This window comes from Salmo salar, chromosome ssa13 (genome assembly GCF_905237065.1).
Source record: "Salmo salar chromosome ssa13, Ssal_v3.1, whole genome shotgun sequence".
In the NCBI taxonomy this organism is placed as follows: domain Eukaryota; kingdom Metazoa; phylum Chordata; class Actinopteri; order Salmoniformes; family Salmonidae; genus Salmo; species Salmo salar.
Window position 1 is genome coordinate 37690604 of NC_059454.1, and position 18070 is coordinate 37708673.

Consider the following 18070-nt stretch of genomic DNA (forward strand, 5'->3'; position numbering starts at 1 on the left):
ATAGTGGTCTAAAGATTGCTTGTCTCGTCTGTCTGTCTGTCTGTCTGTCTGTCTGTCTGTCTGTCTGTCTGTCTGTCTGTCTGTCTGTCTGTCTGTCTGTCTGTCTGTCTGTCTGTCTGTCTGTCTGTCTGTCTGTCTGAGATACTTTACAAGAATGAAGAAAAATAATTGTGTAAAATGATAGGTAGCCTATTCATAATTGGGCCTACAATCACACCATTTCAAAATAGGCCTATTCTCTTTCATAAAACGGTTGATTCATTCTCCAAACTGCGTAGCTTATATCTGAGACAATAATGTTTTTCTGCTTTTGAAGATCTGTGAGAATGTATTAAACCTACAGTATTGTAGAAAGTCGTTTATTACTAGGTAGTAGCCCCGTAGTTACGCCCATAGGTGGCAGTACTCTAACAGAATTGGCACCAGCATCTCCCCTGAAAGTAGCCTTCATTGATGACACTTCTCAGGTCACAATGCGCACTAGAACTGGCCAGATGTATTATGTGTTTGGATTATTTTCGTTGATATTAATAATATATATATATTTTTAGATTATATTAAAAATATAAATTATGTTTTATACAACTCACTATGTTTCAATACATCAAATGTAGCTTCAAAACGTGTTCAATGAAGGTAGGCTAGACCAATGTAACTGAAAAATCAGAAATAAATTATTATAAAATACTTCTGAAAATGAAAGACATTTTATTGTGCATTCTTATTACTTGGCAATCAATCCAATTTTCCATAGCCTATACAGGAGATCAAATCAGAGGAAAGGGAAATAATTTATCCTAAAAGATAATGGCGTTATTGTGTTATCTATCTTATCTTTTTACATTCACTGGAGGCTGATTTGATTGTCGCACATTACACTGAGCAGAACATATGGCCAAGCCATTCGGAGGCACCACGCTGAAACAGTTAACACATGCAACATGCAAATGAGCCCGTGTTGCCGAAGTGTACAGGGGGGGCTGGGTTTAAACGCTGTGGTGTGCATATGGGACTGTACTGTATGCTTCCCGGGTTCGGTAAGCGCCACAGTTTTTCATGCCAGTCTAGCACAGCCCTATGAGAAAGCGAGAGTGCCTGTGTAAATTTGTGCGGCAAGGTTGCTACCCAAACCGAAGAAAGCCTACCGGACGATGACAAGCCAGGCTACAGCGGCTGTCATAGTAGAGGACATTATCCTGTGAACTAAAGGAATTCGCCGTATCATATAGGCATTCTGTTGTAATCGACCATTTGGAGAAAAAAAACAGACTGTCAAACGAAGTTGCGCGCACTGAATGTTCATCATAAATTAATTATTGTGTTCGTAGCTAATATCAGCCCGGTGAGACCTTGCATCGGCTTTTGGGGATCTTTAGGCTATGAATGAGGCGACATTGGCAATCCGAAATTTTCTAGGGATTGGGGGTGAATGGAACTAGGCTAAAATCTCTAAATTGATTGAGCATCATTGAGGAACGCCGTTGTAGACTTTATCGTAGTAGCCTACTCGGAGCATTTCCCGTGGATGTAAGTAGCGACAATACTCCATCACCTAAAGGAAGAGAAGACCATTCATTACTGGTTGTGTGATCAGAATAAAAACAGCACCAGGAGCTTCCATTGAAACCGAAAGGTGAGTGAAAACGATTAGCCTATGTTTATAATTTAAAAAATGTGTCGGTTTGGTTTGAAATGTCTATGTGTTAGCTGGTGATGGCTACACCACAATTTTGTGCATTTGCCATAATTAACACTGTTCTGCTTAATAACTAACAGTAGCTACTCTAGTCCGCCACAAGAATATCTGAGAATTCTCAGCTCAATTCTCAGCTACCACAAAAAGGGGTTTGGGGCTGCTTATTAGGGTACTTGTGGGATATTAAGCTATATACAAGTAGCCTAATAACCAGCCTTATATCCCTTCTTGTGGTAGTTGAGAATTTAGTTGAAAATTAGGTTAATAAGGCTATTTACATTTTATGGCTATAGGTAAGGTAAAATTTGGTGCGAGAAAAAATGCCCACCCCAAACATGCAAGGAATTTCAGTGTAGTTATTATTCCAATGGTAACCTACCAGTTACTTTTCAATGAATTTTTTGACAAATTTACGCATAGGCTATAGACTCATTGCCTCGTGCGTAAACCCGTAATTACGCAGCACCATTCAGTCAGGTGTTGAGTTTTAATTACCACCTATTCTATGACCTCACGATCAACTTTTAATCAGAATGCAGCTGTCATCAGCTCATAAAACTAATTTGATTGAGTTTGATATATTGATATTATCATCGGCTATTCCTATTGCATTGTTCTGGTTGGATATTATAAGACCTTTATTAAGCTGCGGTATTTCATCATTTAGTCATCGGGATGAGTTATTTTTATCGGCCTATCATCCCGAAGTAGTTTTCAATTACTTCCAATATTTGTAATCAACAGACAGATAGCCTAGCATCAGCTCTCCATGCTGACCTTGACTGTGAACCCGATATTAGGGGTAAGAGTAGGGCGAAGAGAACCATTCCCATTACAGTGGATTTAGATTAGGCTTGATGTAGTGCGCGCTTGAAGTCTTCTACCTCGTAATAATCTACAATCCAACATGTGAGAACAAATGTGATTATTTTGCAGCATGTAACTCATTTCTGTTCTTCACTGTGTTACCCAGGTCTTACCCAGGTGAGGGGGTTGAAATAACAGTTAAATGTACTCTCCAACAGTGATTACTCTCTCATCCATCCCTCATACTTCTTCTAATTTTATATAACGCTTTTGATTTACGCTAGGTTCCTATTCCTATTATCGTTCCTATTACAATGTGGTATATGCCGCAAGACAGAATAACAGCCGCCGTTAACCCCCAAGCCTTGAAAGCAGCTAAATTCAGATGCATTGTTGCCAACTGGCTATAATTTAGAATTCCTGCTCAACTGTAGACTTTTCATCTGTCGAAGCTCTGGAACAGCAGATGCACCCACAAATCTTACATTTCCATCACACACACACACACACACACACACACACACACACACACACACACACACACACACACACACACACACACACACACACACACACACGCACCCGGGAAGCGCTCCTAAGGGTGACTCTAAAGGAAAATAAATGTTGTCTTAAGTAGAAAATGGCCTTACATTTGCATGAGAATAACTTGCATCTGCCCATAATTGACGGAGAGCATATTAATCGTTGTGACCATGCAATCAAGCCTAGTTTCTTCTTGGTAAAATCAGGTTTTGTATATCTAAAGCGTGACATTATTGTAATATTCTTCTCAAAGTATAACATCCGTTTGACCCCAGAAACGGCGACCAGGATGGAAATTGCAGCCTTGGACGAACAAACCACTACACACAGCCTTGCTCTGATTATCACACACTGATTATACTCACCCAATTAACTCCAATCTGAAGAGAAAAAAAAACACAGGCACTGATAGTTTGGAGTGGTTATAACATTACCGGTATGTTTGGGCAGTTGGACACTCACCGTAAAACTATATTATTTTCTCAAGACACACGTTTAGTCAGACTTGATCCCCTTTTCGCTACACAACTGTACACGAACTCTAAAAATCCACCTACACAAGAAGCACAGTAAATTACATTTCCATTCTGCTCAATGTAGCACTTTCAAGCAATCTCTTTGAAGAGAGGCAGGAGTGGACAAGCAGAGCTGTTGAGAACCTCAACATCACACACTTTAATCAATAAGGTTAACTACACAAAGAAAGCTCAGAGAATATGCTTTCACATCAAACTGGCTGGCTGGAGCCGAAATGAGCACTCTCCATCGCCCCGTTCCCCTTTCTCCTTTCTCTCAGCGTGTGTTCCAGCATTTTGATTGGATTGTATTAAGCTGGTCAGGACAGGAAGGATTTATGTGACAGTGCTGATCTCAGTCCTATTGATTTGCTTATGCCAGTCAGTTTAGTACATGACCATTTCCTGCGGGGTAATCGGGAGGTCTTATGTGCTTCAGGATGAGTTGTTCGCCTCTTTCAACTTTCAACAGCTTTATTTGAGGAAGGGTAAATGATGCATCTCATTAGACCCCCTGAAAGCATTCTGCGGCTCCTGGGTATTTTAGCGAATGGACGGACTGATTTGGTATTATGTTGGGCTGGCTGGTGTACTAGTACAGACATTGAGTACGAACGCTGTGTTGATTAAGTACAGTGCTCCGTTTACATGACTGGTAGTCATTTTCTTCTTCCTATTCAAAAGCTCCCGACCACTGAGGCAGCGTCCCGTACTGTATGAAGGGTAGGGCTGGATGATAATGTAAACCCTGGACCCCCTTCCACAAGTCTCCTTCCTCGTGATGATGGGACTCTTCGTCAGGATGACACTACGGCTCAAGAGCGTCCCCTGTCGACCCCGACGATGACGCTTTAGTAGAGCTGGGCGAAATTGATAAAAATACATATTGCGTTAAATTAACTGAATTAATACGATAACGATAAATTGAATGATAAATGTACAACATTCATCTGAACTACAGTTTTATTTATTACCCTTTAAACTACTTCTACTAGATAGAATGCTAAAATTGTCCCATTAACAATCACCCATATTAGCCAATTTATTTTATTTCAAACTTTACATTTCTCTAGTATAGGCTACCTATCGTAATGAATCATGTCAGCGAAATTCCCATGATAAGTGGTCGGTATAGTCGGCGGCGGTAATTTTCGGTTTATTGTCCCAGCTCTGCTCTTTAGACGTCTGCGCCCATCAAGCAGACAGGTTTCTGTCCAGGGCAAGATCTGGTCAAAGCCTTTCCCCGATGCCATCAGCAGTCAAGACTTCATAACCTAATACACATTCTAGTGCGTTGTACTTTATTATTAAATGAGTATGATAGGGGTGGTGACCGAGATACAAAGACAGTCTTCTCCGTGTTTTGTGTACGTGCTGTGTCACCAGCAACCAGCGTGCAGCGCACATCGCCCCCAGGCAGCCAGACTCGCCCTCCCCTGTTTAGCTTGAGAGTTTTTGACAAGTTGCTAGGCATGCAGGCGGAATCCTTGACCTATTTCTTAATGAGTGAACAGTGCAAACGCGTTCAGAGGCTGGGTATTATAGAGCAGGCTAGGCTTCCCCCCGCCCACACACACACACAAACACATACACACACTTGCCTACACACACATCTCAATGCCTTGCGGGCTGGCTGCTGAGTGTTCACTGACTCGTTCCTTGCAGATATAGGTCTCCACATCGTCTCTGCTGGAGTGTAGGCTACTCACCCTGTTTGTTTGTTTTAAAGCAATTGGTCTCCCCCTCGCCGGGATATTTATCTGAACCTCTCAACTGTCCAGCTGTCACAACAGAGATCTCTATCTCTCTGACCCACACACACTCCACTCAGTCGGCCATGTTATGTGCCTGTGTGCACGTGGGTGTGCGTGGGTGTGAGTGAGAGAGAAAGTGAGAGTGTATCCATGTGAAGATTGACATAAGAGAGATTTGAATTGTCCGTGACATTGATCAAGTGGGGTGTAGCCAGGCAGAACGTTTAGTTGGAAAGTGGTTGCGGTATGGTGGTAAGCAGAAGTACCTCTCTCCTCATGCTGTTCCAAGACTGGCTCCTCAGCCATAGCACTCAGCTCCCTGAGCTTTCAGACTTGCAGTTCCTCCCAACCCTAACTCTAACTCTGCTTGGAAACAACAGGGTTTTATTATCTGCCAGCTATGCACTTCCTTCAAGCATTACCTTCAGCAACAGCTTATTTAGAGGTACATTATTTCAGCCTCACCCGTTGCTGACAGGTGTATAAAATCGAGCACACAGCCATGCAATCTCCATAGACAAACATTGTCAGTAGACTGGCCTTACTGAAGAACTCAGTGACTTTCAATGTGGCACCGACATAGGATGCCACCTTTCCAACAAGTCAGTTCGTCAAATGTATGCCTTGCTAGAGCTGCCCCATTCAACTGTAAGTGCTGTTATTGTGAAGTGGAAACGTCTTGGAGAAACAATGGCTCAGCCGAGAAGTGGTAGGCCACACAAGTTCACAGAATGGGACCGCCAAGTGCTAAAGCGCAGTGGGTAAAAATCGTCTGTCCTCGGTTGCAACATTCACCAACTAGTTCCAAACTGCCTCAGGAAGCAACGTCAGCACAATAAAAATGTGTCGGGAGATTCATTAAATGGGTTTCCATGGCTGAGCAGCCGCACACAAGCCTAAGCTCACCATGCGCAATGCCAAGCGTCACATGGAGTGGAGTAAAGCTCACAGGCATTGGAATCTGGAGCAGTGGAAACTCATTTTCTGGAGTGATGAATCACGTGTCACCATCTGGCAGTCCGACAGACAAATCTGGGTTTGGCGGATGCCAGGAGAACGCTACCTACCCCAATGCATAGTGCCAACTGTAAAGTTTGGTGGAGGAGGAATAATGGTCTGGGGCCTACTTTTCATGATTTGGGCTAGGCCCCTTTTTTATTTATTTATCCGTTATTTTACCAAGTAAATTGACTGAGAACACGTTCTCATTTGCAGCAACGACCTGGGGAATAGTTCCCGGGTGAGAGGAGGGGGATGAATGAGCCAATTGGAAACTGGGGATTATTAGGTGACCATGATGGTTTGAGGGCCAGATTGGGAATTTAGCCAGGACACCGGGGTTAAAAACCCTACTCTTACTATAAGTGACATGGGATCTTTAATGACCTCAGAGAGTCAGGACACCCGTTTAACGTCCCATCCGAAAGACGGCACCCTACACAGGGCAATGTCCCCAATCACTGCCCTGGGGCATTGGATTTTAGACCAGAGGAAAGAGTTAGTTCCATTGAAGGGAAAACTTAACACTAAAACATACAATGACATACAATGACTTTCTAGACGATTCTGTGCTTCCAACTCTGTGACAGTAGTTTGGGGAAGGCACTTTCCTGTTTCCGCATGACAATGCCCCCGTGCGCAAAGCGAGGTCCGTACAGAAATGGTTTGTCGAGATCTGTGTGGAAGAACTTGACTGGCCTGCACAGAGCCCTGACCTCAACCAATCAAACACCTTTGGGATGAGTTGGAACGCCAACTGCGAGCCAGTTCTAATCGCCCATCATCAGTGCCCGACGTCACTTATGCTCTTGTGGCTGAATGGAAGCAAATCCCTGCGACAGTGTTCCAACGTCTAGTGGAAAGCCTTCCCAGAGGAGTGGAGGCTGTTATAGCTGCAAAGCAACTCCATATTAATGTCCATGATTTTGGAATGAGATGTTCGACGAGTGGTTGTCCACATACTTTTGGTCATGTAGTGTAGCTAAGCTTCTGCTGGCCATCTTGATCCCAGAGGACTTAGGAGTGGAGGGATGACAGTAGTCAGCTCCAGATGGGTTGAGTCAACGTGGGGGAGTTCAGATGCTTTTCACGGCCTTGCTTTGGGAGAGGAGGTTTCCACTGTTTCTTCTCATCCATCAGCCTAGTCACAGATATGAACAGAATGAACTAAGCTATTATACACAACTCAGTATGAAGATCATTTTTGCTATTCTTTTGTCGGTGTATGTACAACCCAAGTTACAACTTAATGTAAGGTAGAGCGAATCATTTGTAATGCGCACTGGTGGTTTGAATGTTTGATCAAGGAAGGCCATTTACTGTACAATCTCAACAAATGTAACTTTACCTTGTAAGACCTTACCTTGTAATGCATTTGAAAAGTGCCTTTTTATGTCGCTATAGCCAGAGCTACCCTGAAAGTCATGCTGTGGTCGTTTCCATCATGTTGAGTGGTTGAGTCCGTGTAGCCTTGTAGTGACTTACTGAAGCGTTGGACGGACGCCCTAGCCTGTCCCTGCCACCGCCTCTACATTGGTAAATAGCATCTGGATCTGGTATGATCAGCACATAGCACAGGAGGTGAAAATCAATACTCCGGATCTGCGTTGCTTTTTTCCAATAGATTCACAGAACCTCAAATGCATCATAAGAATGCAGAAGTGCTGCTGCCAGTGCACTCCAAAGACTGAAAGTGCTGCTTCAGTCCGTGAGTCCGAGGTGGGTGGTTTTGCCTCTTAGTTGCTGTGTGTGTGATATTGTGTTGAGAGAGATTGTTTCCCCATGTCTGTCAGAACGCTGCTGGCAGTGGCACTGCAGTGGGAGTTGTAGGGCCTTATAATATCTGCAAAACGAGAATGCGGAAGGAATCTCGGGAATTCAGACAGTAAAACAGAATTCAACAAAATACATTTTTTTTATTGAACTTAGTATGGAATCAACTAAATCTATTGAAAATGAATTAATTTGCCCAAGTTTATCATAAGACATGAACAGAATGCATCAGTGATTCGTATTTTGAGAGAGAAAACCTGAAAAAACGGGAAAACGGAAACCTGGAAAAACTGAACGGAGAAAAGAGCCCTAGAGGTTGATGTGTTGGAGGGTAGGAGGGTTGGACTCAGACAGAGCAGTTGAGAAGAAGGCTCCAGCCAGTCTCTGTCTCTGCAGAGGGCCGAATGGGGAACAACCATTAATGTTCTCCCTCTTTCTGCCAGGAGAATGTGTCCACAAATAGTCTTAAAATAGGAGTACTGATTTAGGATCAGTTTAGCCAATTCGATCATAATGAATGGTGAGGTCTGGGCCCAAACCTCACCATGCATCCCCTGCCTATTGACGGCATTGAGGCTAATCCTGAACCCCACTATGCCCTCACCTCTCCTCTCCCAGTCCCAAAGGCCTGCCAGCTTGCTGAAACAAAGCCTTTTGTCCAACTACTGAATCCAACAGATGGAGAAATGGACAGTAAATGAAAGTAGGGGAGAAAAGAAAAAAAGGTAATTTAGTGGAGCATGTTAGAGTAGAGCGTTTGCATTTAAGTCAGTCCTTTGGGAAGCGTAACGCCCTCACAAAGCGACATTGGCGTAACATTGGAGAAATGTTCCCTTGTTGCTGCAGTGGCCACAGCGACTTAGAGCCTCCAATGTGTGAGGTGCTGCTGGGCCTATGGCAGTCAATCCAGACCCAGGAGCCCAGCTCTCTCTCCAGGGCCCGGGCAGCCTTTATTAAGATGTTAATGGAATTGCCTTCATGATACATTTGCATGGGACAGGATCTCTCTCCCCTGCCATTCTTTAGTGCCTCAATCTGTCCGCCACACTCAATACATCAGTCCCCCTCTCTCTCTCTCCCTCAGTCACAGACCAGGCTCTTTAGGCATTCACCACCATCTCCACTTGTCTCTGCCCAGACCCAATCTCAATGTTTATCTGATCCCTCCTGTCACAAGCCATGCTATATTTTACCTGCTGTAACAAAGTTACCCCAATGCCGGAGATAAGAACAGCAATCATGGAACCAGGACCTCCAGAATAACGTCTGCCTGTTTGTTTGGTGGTTAACTTCACAGTGGCTGTAAGTCACAGGCAGTCTGTCAGTCTGTCAGATCCAGTAGCAAGCCAAACACTACCTCATTTGCTATGAGGGTTGCTTTGATTATTCAAGAAGGGGCTGAAATTGACATTTGGGTTGTTTGTGTTTCTTGAACAAAAAGCTCAGGCTGTTCCTCCACCTCATGCCACCGCTATTTGTTGTGCCGAGAGACTGTTCCCAAGGCGGCACAACAGCCCAATCAAAGGGAGAAAAAGGGGGAAAAAGACCTTGAGCTTTACATTCAAATGCTTTTGACTTTTTCAGTTTCATGAAAGCACTGAATGCATTGTCTCTGTCTCTGCGTTTTCCCTTTCAGTCCGGGTTGAATGTAAGTCAGTTTCGGCCTGGAAGCATCAATAATCAATTAGCTCGTGTCATGGGAGGATGTGCTTTTTTGTTTAGTTTGGAAGTTGACAATAAGTGAGCAACAAAAGGGAGAGAGTGGGTGAGAGGCAGTCAGGGAGGGAGGGGGCACAGTACATATGCCAATGGGCAGCTGTCAGTAGCACACAGACGACAGTGGTTGCATCCCAAATGGCACCCTATTCCCTATGTAGTGCATTACTTTTGACCAGGCTCTATAGGTTCTGGACAAAAGCAGTGCACTATATAGGGAATAAGGTGCCATTTGGGACACAACCAGTACGTGCCCGTGTGGTGTGGGGGGGGGGGGCGGGCTCCAGAGTGGGCACTGGGCACAGTGGGCAAATAGGGTAAACAACGCCCCCTGGTGATGTGGACGGACGCCCTAGCCTGTCCCTGCCACTGTCGCCATGGTTACCACACACAGTGGCGGCAACGAGCGGCATTGCTTTGGCTTGTCTAGTCTGCTCATGTGCTGTGAGAAAGGAGTTCTAAGCCAACAGCAGCTTTGTCTCTACTCTTCACTGTTCTGACGGCTGTCCAATTACAAGCAGACCAATTACAACCTGAAGCAGCAGTGTATTACTGCTCTCCATTAGCTCTTTTTCAGTCAGTTCAAAAAGCCATGTGTAATTTGCTGCTGCACACTACATTGACTTAAGCTTTATTCTTCCTCTCTTGGAAATGTAGCTTACAATTCATACAGTTTATGCATTTGCATCAGTGCCATATCAGCTGTTCTCCCTTCACCAGCCTCCACTGATTTGCATTATCTTATTATTTTGCACAATTCTTAATCAGAATAGCCAGGGAGGAGGAGTGTTATGGGGATGAGTATTCTGTAGTGTGTTACCCTGGCATGGTCCTGTTGTGCTGGAAGGCTGGATCTCTGGAGCACCGTGACATGTAGCCACCTGCATCCAAGCTGTCTGTCAGCTTTGTTACAATTTTCAAGTCAGCCCTGGCCTTATCTGTGTGGATAGCTCCTCTTCCCCGCCGGAGACGCCTTAACACATTCTCTGCCTTCAGCTCAGAGAACCAGAGGAGATAAGGCTCCAAAATGAATTCCGGGGAAGAGATAGCGAACAGAATACCTCAAGCCAGAAACCTCCCTTTCCAAAAAAACTTCCCTCTTTTCTCTCTCACTTCCAAATAAACACTTTCTTTCCACTATGCTGACCATAACAAATCCAACCAAAGCAGTGATGAAAGACCTCGAAACTTCAAACTGAAAACCCTGAAACCCATCCTATCTGGGCTACCCTTCTCCCTGTGATGTCGGGTTTCTGTGAAAGTCTGCTTTGGACAGACAATCACATAAGGGCAGGCAAGTCACTGACAATTGCACACCCTCCTTTAAAAATATGGAGGGTCCATTCTTAAGCCTTCAACACTGGGTAATTTTTTTATTTAACCTTTATTTAACTAGGCAAGTCAGTTAAGAACAAATTCTTATTTACAATGACAGCCTACCCCGGCCAAACCCAGACGACACTGGGCCAATTGTGCGCCGCCAATGGGACTCCCAATCACAGCCAGATGTGATAAGGCCTGGATTCGAAGCAGGGACTGTGGTGATGCCTGTTGCACTGAGATGCAGTGCCATGGACCGCTGTGCCACTAGGGAGCCCGAGTGATGCCACAACAGTCTGAAGGATGTGTTGTTAAGAACTTGGCTAAGACCTGTTCCCTCATATATCTGTACCTCTGTCTGCCTCCAGACTCTTTATTTTGGCCCAGGAGGCCTCAGAGTGCTCAGGCCAAGGGAAATGAATTCAGTCTTCCTCGGGGCGACTAGCTACGGAATGTTGATGCATAAATACATGACTGACCCACATGTGACCTGTATATGTGCAGGGCAGTGGGAGCCAGAGACTGTATGAAAAGGGCTTTTTTTTTATTAAGAAGGCATCTTCCCACTGGGCACACACTGGTTGAATCAACGTTGTTCACACACCATTTCAATGAAACTACGTTGAACCAACGTGGAATAGACGTTGAATTGACGTCTGTGCCCAGTGGGTTGTCACATTATATTATGAGTAGGTTGAGGCGTGTGGGAACATGGTAGACTTGACTTATAGCTGAATGTATAGAGGAATGTTTGATTTTATGTTGTTCTAGCAGCTGTTGTTATTGATTTTAATCTGCCTCTGACCTTTCAGGACAAGGTTTTGGAATTCACCCCCAGCTGTGTGGAAATGTGTTAGGCATTGAAGGGTGAACAATCGACAATGAATGTTGTTTTCTCCTCCGTTCTTGTCAGCCAACGCATCAAATGATATCAAGCAAATAGCCATTGTGATTTGGGTAGTAAAGTAAACAAACACTATCGTTTTTAAAATGCAGCAATTTGTTCCCGTTTTTCCAAGCGTGATCGTTTATCAAGATGAATCCATCAGCTGGAAGTTGAGTTTGGTTTTTCCACTCCCCCTTTTACCTCCTTCACTCGTTCCCTCCTCTCTGGGAAACTGTCTGTATGAGCTCTATGAAGCAGCATCTGCACTGCCACAAAAGCGCCACAACCAGTGAACCGGGAGACATGACAGACGCATCACCGTGCAGACAGCCTTGCATGTTCGAGGCGCGAAAAGAGACACAGTTATTACCAACATAAGCGCCTCCTAGGTCTTAAATTACAACCGCCGCGCAAAAAAAATAATCAAATGGTGACATCATGGGTAATTCACTGATCAACAGCAATGTGGGTCAAGCAACAGTGTTTCTTTTCTGTAGCATTTAAGGTGAATGGCGGGTAGAATTAGGGGATCTAAGACAATTATCCTGCGTGGAGCGTAGTGTGACAGCGCCGAGACTGGCGGCTGAGGAGAGGAGATCCTCTGTGTTGTCCATGAAGATGTTGATTAAATATGACTGCTCTGAAGCGCAGAGCTGCCTGCCTGAAGAAAAAGAAGGCGGTAGGGAGGGAGGGAGAGGAGAAGGAGTGGGGACGGGCAGGTTTGTACTTGAAAGCCGTGAATGAATATCTATCTGCTCATGTTTCATGTCTTAATCTGCAACAGTTTGGGATTTGTGACCTAATGCCATTTAAAGCCTGACACACAGAAGTAGGGCTGCACGATATGGGCAAATAATCAAATATTGCGACTGCGATTTTACACTTGGGTGAACTGTTGGAATCATAGACATTACATTCAAATTCCGATTCTATGGTTGGGATCGTTTGGCATGATGACTAGTGAAAAAGACAGGTATAGTAAAAGTTGTTGTGACAGGTTAAGAACCAAAGTGTTGGTCAGAGTTTCCCAGGGGACCCTTATTACACTTGAATTGTAGCCTCTTGCGATATGGATATTGCCCATGTCAATATTGCAATTTAGATTAAAAAAGCCCTACACAGAAGGTGAGGGGATGGGATCTTTGACGGGTTCTTAAAGCATCTCGGAGTAGGAGTGCTGGTCTAGGATCAGTTTTGCCTTTTAGATTCAAATGAAAAGAACAGGGCGGACCTGATCCTGAATCAGCTCTCCTACTCTGAGACGCTTTATGAATACGGGCCCTAGCATTGCAGAGGACGGGGTGTGTGCCAGGTTGTTCTTGTTCTCTGTCTGGTTTAATACACCAGAAGAGAGAGACCAAGTACTGCTGCTGTTTTGACAGAAGAAAAAAATCTCATTACTGAAACCTTTGGGAAGCTTGTAAGAACTGTATTTTTAATGCTTTTTTGGCCGCTGCCTCTACAGGCAGACAAACTTCCACCTCTGATCATTTATGAGAGTGCTTTATATTTATCCATTTGTTTAACATTAAAACATTGTGTTGACAGAGGGGAATAGGTGAGATTAATTTGCATCCAATTACGTTAGAGATATTATCATAATTCAAATTTACATGAACACAACATTGAACGTAAATGTTTGCTATCTTCTGTTTTTCAAGTCCTAAGATTCATGTTTTATTTTCATTAATCATGCGTTGCTATTGTTCCATGTATCATTGATGAGGGTTTGTTCTATTAAGCAAAATGCAGTATGCTTGACAGTGTCATTGCTGATCAAGAGAATTAAGCATTCATTCTCTGTGTTCTTTTGCGCACACAATTATGCTCCGTCTTCTCAAATCTGACAATTAACAGCTTACAGCTTCAGCCCCCCTCTACTTTCTCCTCCTCCGCCTCCTCTTTCTCCTCCTCGTCCTCCTCCTCCTCCACCTCTTTCTCCTCCTCTTTCTCCTCTTCCTCCTCGCTCTCTTCTCCCTCCTTCTGCTGCCTCCCTCTGATCTCTGTTGTCTGTTTGCGTGGGTACAGGAGTGAGAACAAGTGAGTAAGAGCGGGTTAGGTCGAGGGATGCCAGTCGAAGCAGACGTGTCTGTGTAGCTGTAAGATGCTGTCAGATGACAGCATTCGTTCTTCTGTTGGCTGTCATTTGGCAACCAAACCGCTGTGTTGGTTCTCCTCTGTTAAATACACTGAGTATACAAAACATTAAGGAACATCTTCCTAATGTTGAGTTGCACCCCCCCTCGTTTTGCCTTTAGAACAGACTCAATTCGTCAGAGAATGGACTCTACAAGGAGCCGAAAGCGTTCCACAGGGATGCTGGCCCACGTTGAGTCAAATTCTTCCCACAGTTGTGTCAAGTTGGCTTGATGTCCTTTGGGTGCTGGACCTTTCTTGATATACACGGGAAACTGTTGAGCGTGAAAAACCCAGCAGCGTTGCAGTTCTTGACACAAAACAGTGCACCTGGTACCTACTACCATACCCCTTTCAAAGGCACTTAAATATTTTGTGTTGCCCATTCACCATTTGAATGGCGCAGATATACAATCCATGTCTCAATTGTCTCAAGGCTTAAAAATCCTTCTTTAACCTGTCTCCTCCCCTTCATCTACTCTGATCGAATTGACATCAATAAGGGATCATAGCTTCCACCTGGATTCACCTGGTCAGTCTATGTCATAGAAAGAGCCGGTGTTCATAATGTTTTGTACACTCAGTGTAGAGACTTTGTACTGCACAAGTTAAAGGGGAGTGGCTGTCGGTTGGCCAGTGTGTAAATCACTGTGTGAATAGGTTTAAAGCACACACACGCACTCACTCACACACCACACAGACACAGGCATGCCTCTTCACCACACAGCAAACCCCACGCCTTTCAATCCTGTGGCAGCCCGGCAGCCCGTCTCCACAACCGTTGAAGGGACTGATAAAGGATACAGTTTCTTTGTTTGCTCTTCCACCACGGTATGCGACTGTGTCTGCTAATCTGTTCTATCTGCACAAAGGACTAGCAGCTTGAATGGCTCCAGTTGTGAAATACTCTAAATGCAGTCTGGCTTCAACGCCTGAGGCAGGTTTTACATGTAACACTGCGTCAAGGTAAATAGATCACTTTCTCTTTACACAACCCTGACGCTGCCAGCCATAGGTTGCTCTGAACCCAGGGACAGGAAGGAGGGACAGGGTTGGCTTATTAGCGTAAAGTTTGCAATCATGTGCTCCGTTCTTCAATATAATGTCCCCTTCTGTATTGCAACCGACTGAATAGAGGTATTTAGTGATGTTTGTGAGGGTGTTAGCAAGCTGGTGTGATTGACAAACCAATCCCCATTAACCTTCAGCAGCTTCCAGATGGGATGTAACAGACTGGCATCAGGCAGCTGTGTTAGAACAAGAGGAAGTTAGATTACCCAGGGATGGGTGGTAAACCGTAAAAAACTATACCGGTATTCATTCACGGACCGGTTTGGATTTTTACTTGACTTTCTATAACTATCAGTTCGGACCCCAGTCCTAATGATGAAAGTACTACAGGAAATGAAGAAATTGGAGTGAATGCTGGAATTGAACAAATAACTATGCAAATGCCCACATAAAAAAATACTACATTTTATTATAGAATACTACAGTACTTACTATAGAACTCTATAGTAAACTGTAGTATACTGTCGAATACTATACTACTCACTGTAGTATCCCTCAATCATGTGTAGTACTTACTATAGAATGTTATACTATAGTATACTACTAATATAATAATAATAATAGTATACTACTGTATTATCCGCCAAATAAACACTGTAGTAAATGACTAGAGTAATGTCCGCAAACACACTACAGTCAGCAAAAATACTACTAAAACCTTTAGCACATTTTACAGTATCAATTTGCATATACCCCACCCATTCCCCTCCCCCGTATCACAATTTGTGCCACCCATAAGTGAGAAACCTACATGCAAGTATAAACCATATATTATGGTCCCTACAGGTTATACAAAGGAGACAATGCTCTGCACTATCAGTTTAAACTCCAGTCCTACCTATCTACAGGTTATGGAAATGTGCTCTTTTAGTATGTTTGCAGTAGATTTCCTATGTCTGCAAAAACACTACAGTAAATCTACAGTGTAGTACAGTCCGCAAAAACACTACAATAAATACTAAAGTCTGTAAAAAACACTCCATTAAATACTACAGAATACATCAATCTGCCAAAAACACAACATGATTTACTATACTTTTATTTTACGACAGTATTTATACTTTAGTTAACTGTAAAAACTACAGTATTCTCAAGTTAACACTACAGTGAATACTACAGTAAAGTCTCCAAAAACACTACAGTGAATAATATAGTATTTATAGCATGGTATACTATAGTATTTTGTTATTTAGGGTGGCAACCATTGGTCAAGTACCAGTCGTATTCAGTGTTCTACAAATAGGACTACTGTCAAATACCGTCATACTGTCAAAAATGAGAAAAATATCTTGCCATGATATTTTGGCCATATTGCACAGCCCACTTGCATGTGTAATGTATGAGTGACAATGAAAATGGCTTGCCATTGAAGTACTTGGGAGTTCTGTGTGCATTTGTCTATTCACCCATTTTGACTTTGAGAGGGGAGTCAAATCAAATCAAAGTTAATTTGTCACGTGCACCGAATACAACAGGTATACAACCTTACAACCTTACAGTGAAATGCTTACTTACTAACCAATAGTGCAAAAAAAGTCAGTGGCCAGCCCTACTTCCAAAGGGCTTTCAACGGGGCCTTTAGAGTCAGTAGTCTGTTTATCCTACAGGACCTGACTAGCTGTAGCACCAGGACAGGCTAAGTTGGGCTCAGAGAAGTTCTGTGTGAGTTAATTCAACCTCTCGATGACAGACAGCATCCGCAGCCTGTGGAAAAACACGGCTGGTAGGAAACAGAGAGGGGGGGACCGGAGCGGAGCAGGGCCGAGAGAGGTCTGGGATCTGGGATTGTTAGGTCTGAATCTGGGATTGTTCCTCGTGACATTGAGTCAGACAGGAAGAGGAAGGAAGCTGTATGGGGTGGAGGGAGGGAGAGGAGGTAGGGAGGGAGGGTGTATTATGTGTTGTATTAGAAGTATACTGGGAAGTCTTGACTTACAAGGGCATGATAGGTCTTGTACCATGCTCACGGCACATTGGGCCACACTTTGGCACAACAGAGCAGCCATTATAGGGGTGGCAGTAGGCTACTGGACAGAGACAGACACAGACCCTACTCAGTCCAGACCCTCTCCGTTCACTAGACTAGTAGTCAGACTGAAGCACCCTACTACTAATTAGAGTTGTGCTGAATGTTAGTCTGGCTCTGCTGGCTGCTCAACTAGGCTGGCTGGCTGCTCAACTAGGCTGGCTGGCTGCTTATATTTGTGTTACTGATTAAATGCTGAATGGGAGGTTTTCTCTTCGTTCCTTGCCATTTCTCCAGGGTAAGAAACAAATTGATTTTTATCGCTGTCTTCTCTTTCCTTTTATTGCAGTTTTCTGCTGTGGTTGTATGATTGTATGTTGTGCTTAACTGCTGGATATTCTGTGTAGAGTAGCAGGGCAGCAGGGTAGCAGGGCAAGCAGCATGGTTTTGTTTGGCCCAGACTCTACTGTAATGGCCAATACCAGCCACAAGTCCCTCCCCCTCCCTCTCTCCTTCTGCTGGCACTAACAAAAGATTAGATGTGGGGACTGGAGGAAGTACTGCAGCTTGTTCTCTAGCTACTAGCTACTATGGTGGTTGTGCTGCCAGCAACCAAAGGGTTGCCAGTTTGAATCCCGGGTCCAACGGGTAAAATCAGGTGGGTAGTGAGCTGGCAACCGGAGGGTTGCTGGTATCAAATCCTAAATGCTGTTGCCTGCTGTTGTGCCCTTGAACAAGGAACTTCCCCCCCCCCCCCCACAACAACAGTGGCCAGTGTGGCAGCCCCCCGCATCTCTTCCAAACCTAGGTGTGTCTCTTTCGGAGGGGTTGGGTTAAAAGCGGAAGTCAAATTTAGGTTGGACCTTGTGTGGAATTGACCAATAAAGT

The 18070-nt window shown here is 44.1% G+C and overlaps 1 protein-coding gene across 2 annotated transcripts in view; it reads left to right on the forward strand.

Moving 5' to 3' along the window:
* Positions 1 to 999: 999 nt before the first annotated feature.
* plxna2 (plexin A2) overlaps positions 1000 to 18070 on the forward strand; it is a 304923-nt gene continuing 287852 nt past the window's right edge. The window contains exon 1 of one of the 2 annotated variants that reach the window (XM_045693250.1): positions 1000 to 1633. The gene's annotated coding sequence lies outside the window, so the exon portion shown is untranslated. Of the gene's footprint in view, positions 1634 to 14691; positions 15112 to 18070 lie in introns of those variants that run through there. The other variant, XM_045693251.1, reaches the window with a different exon arrangement.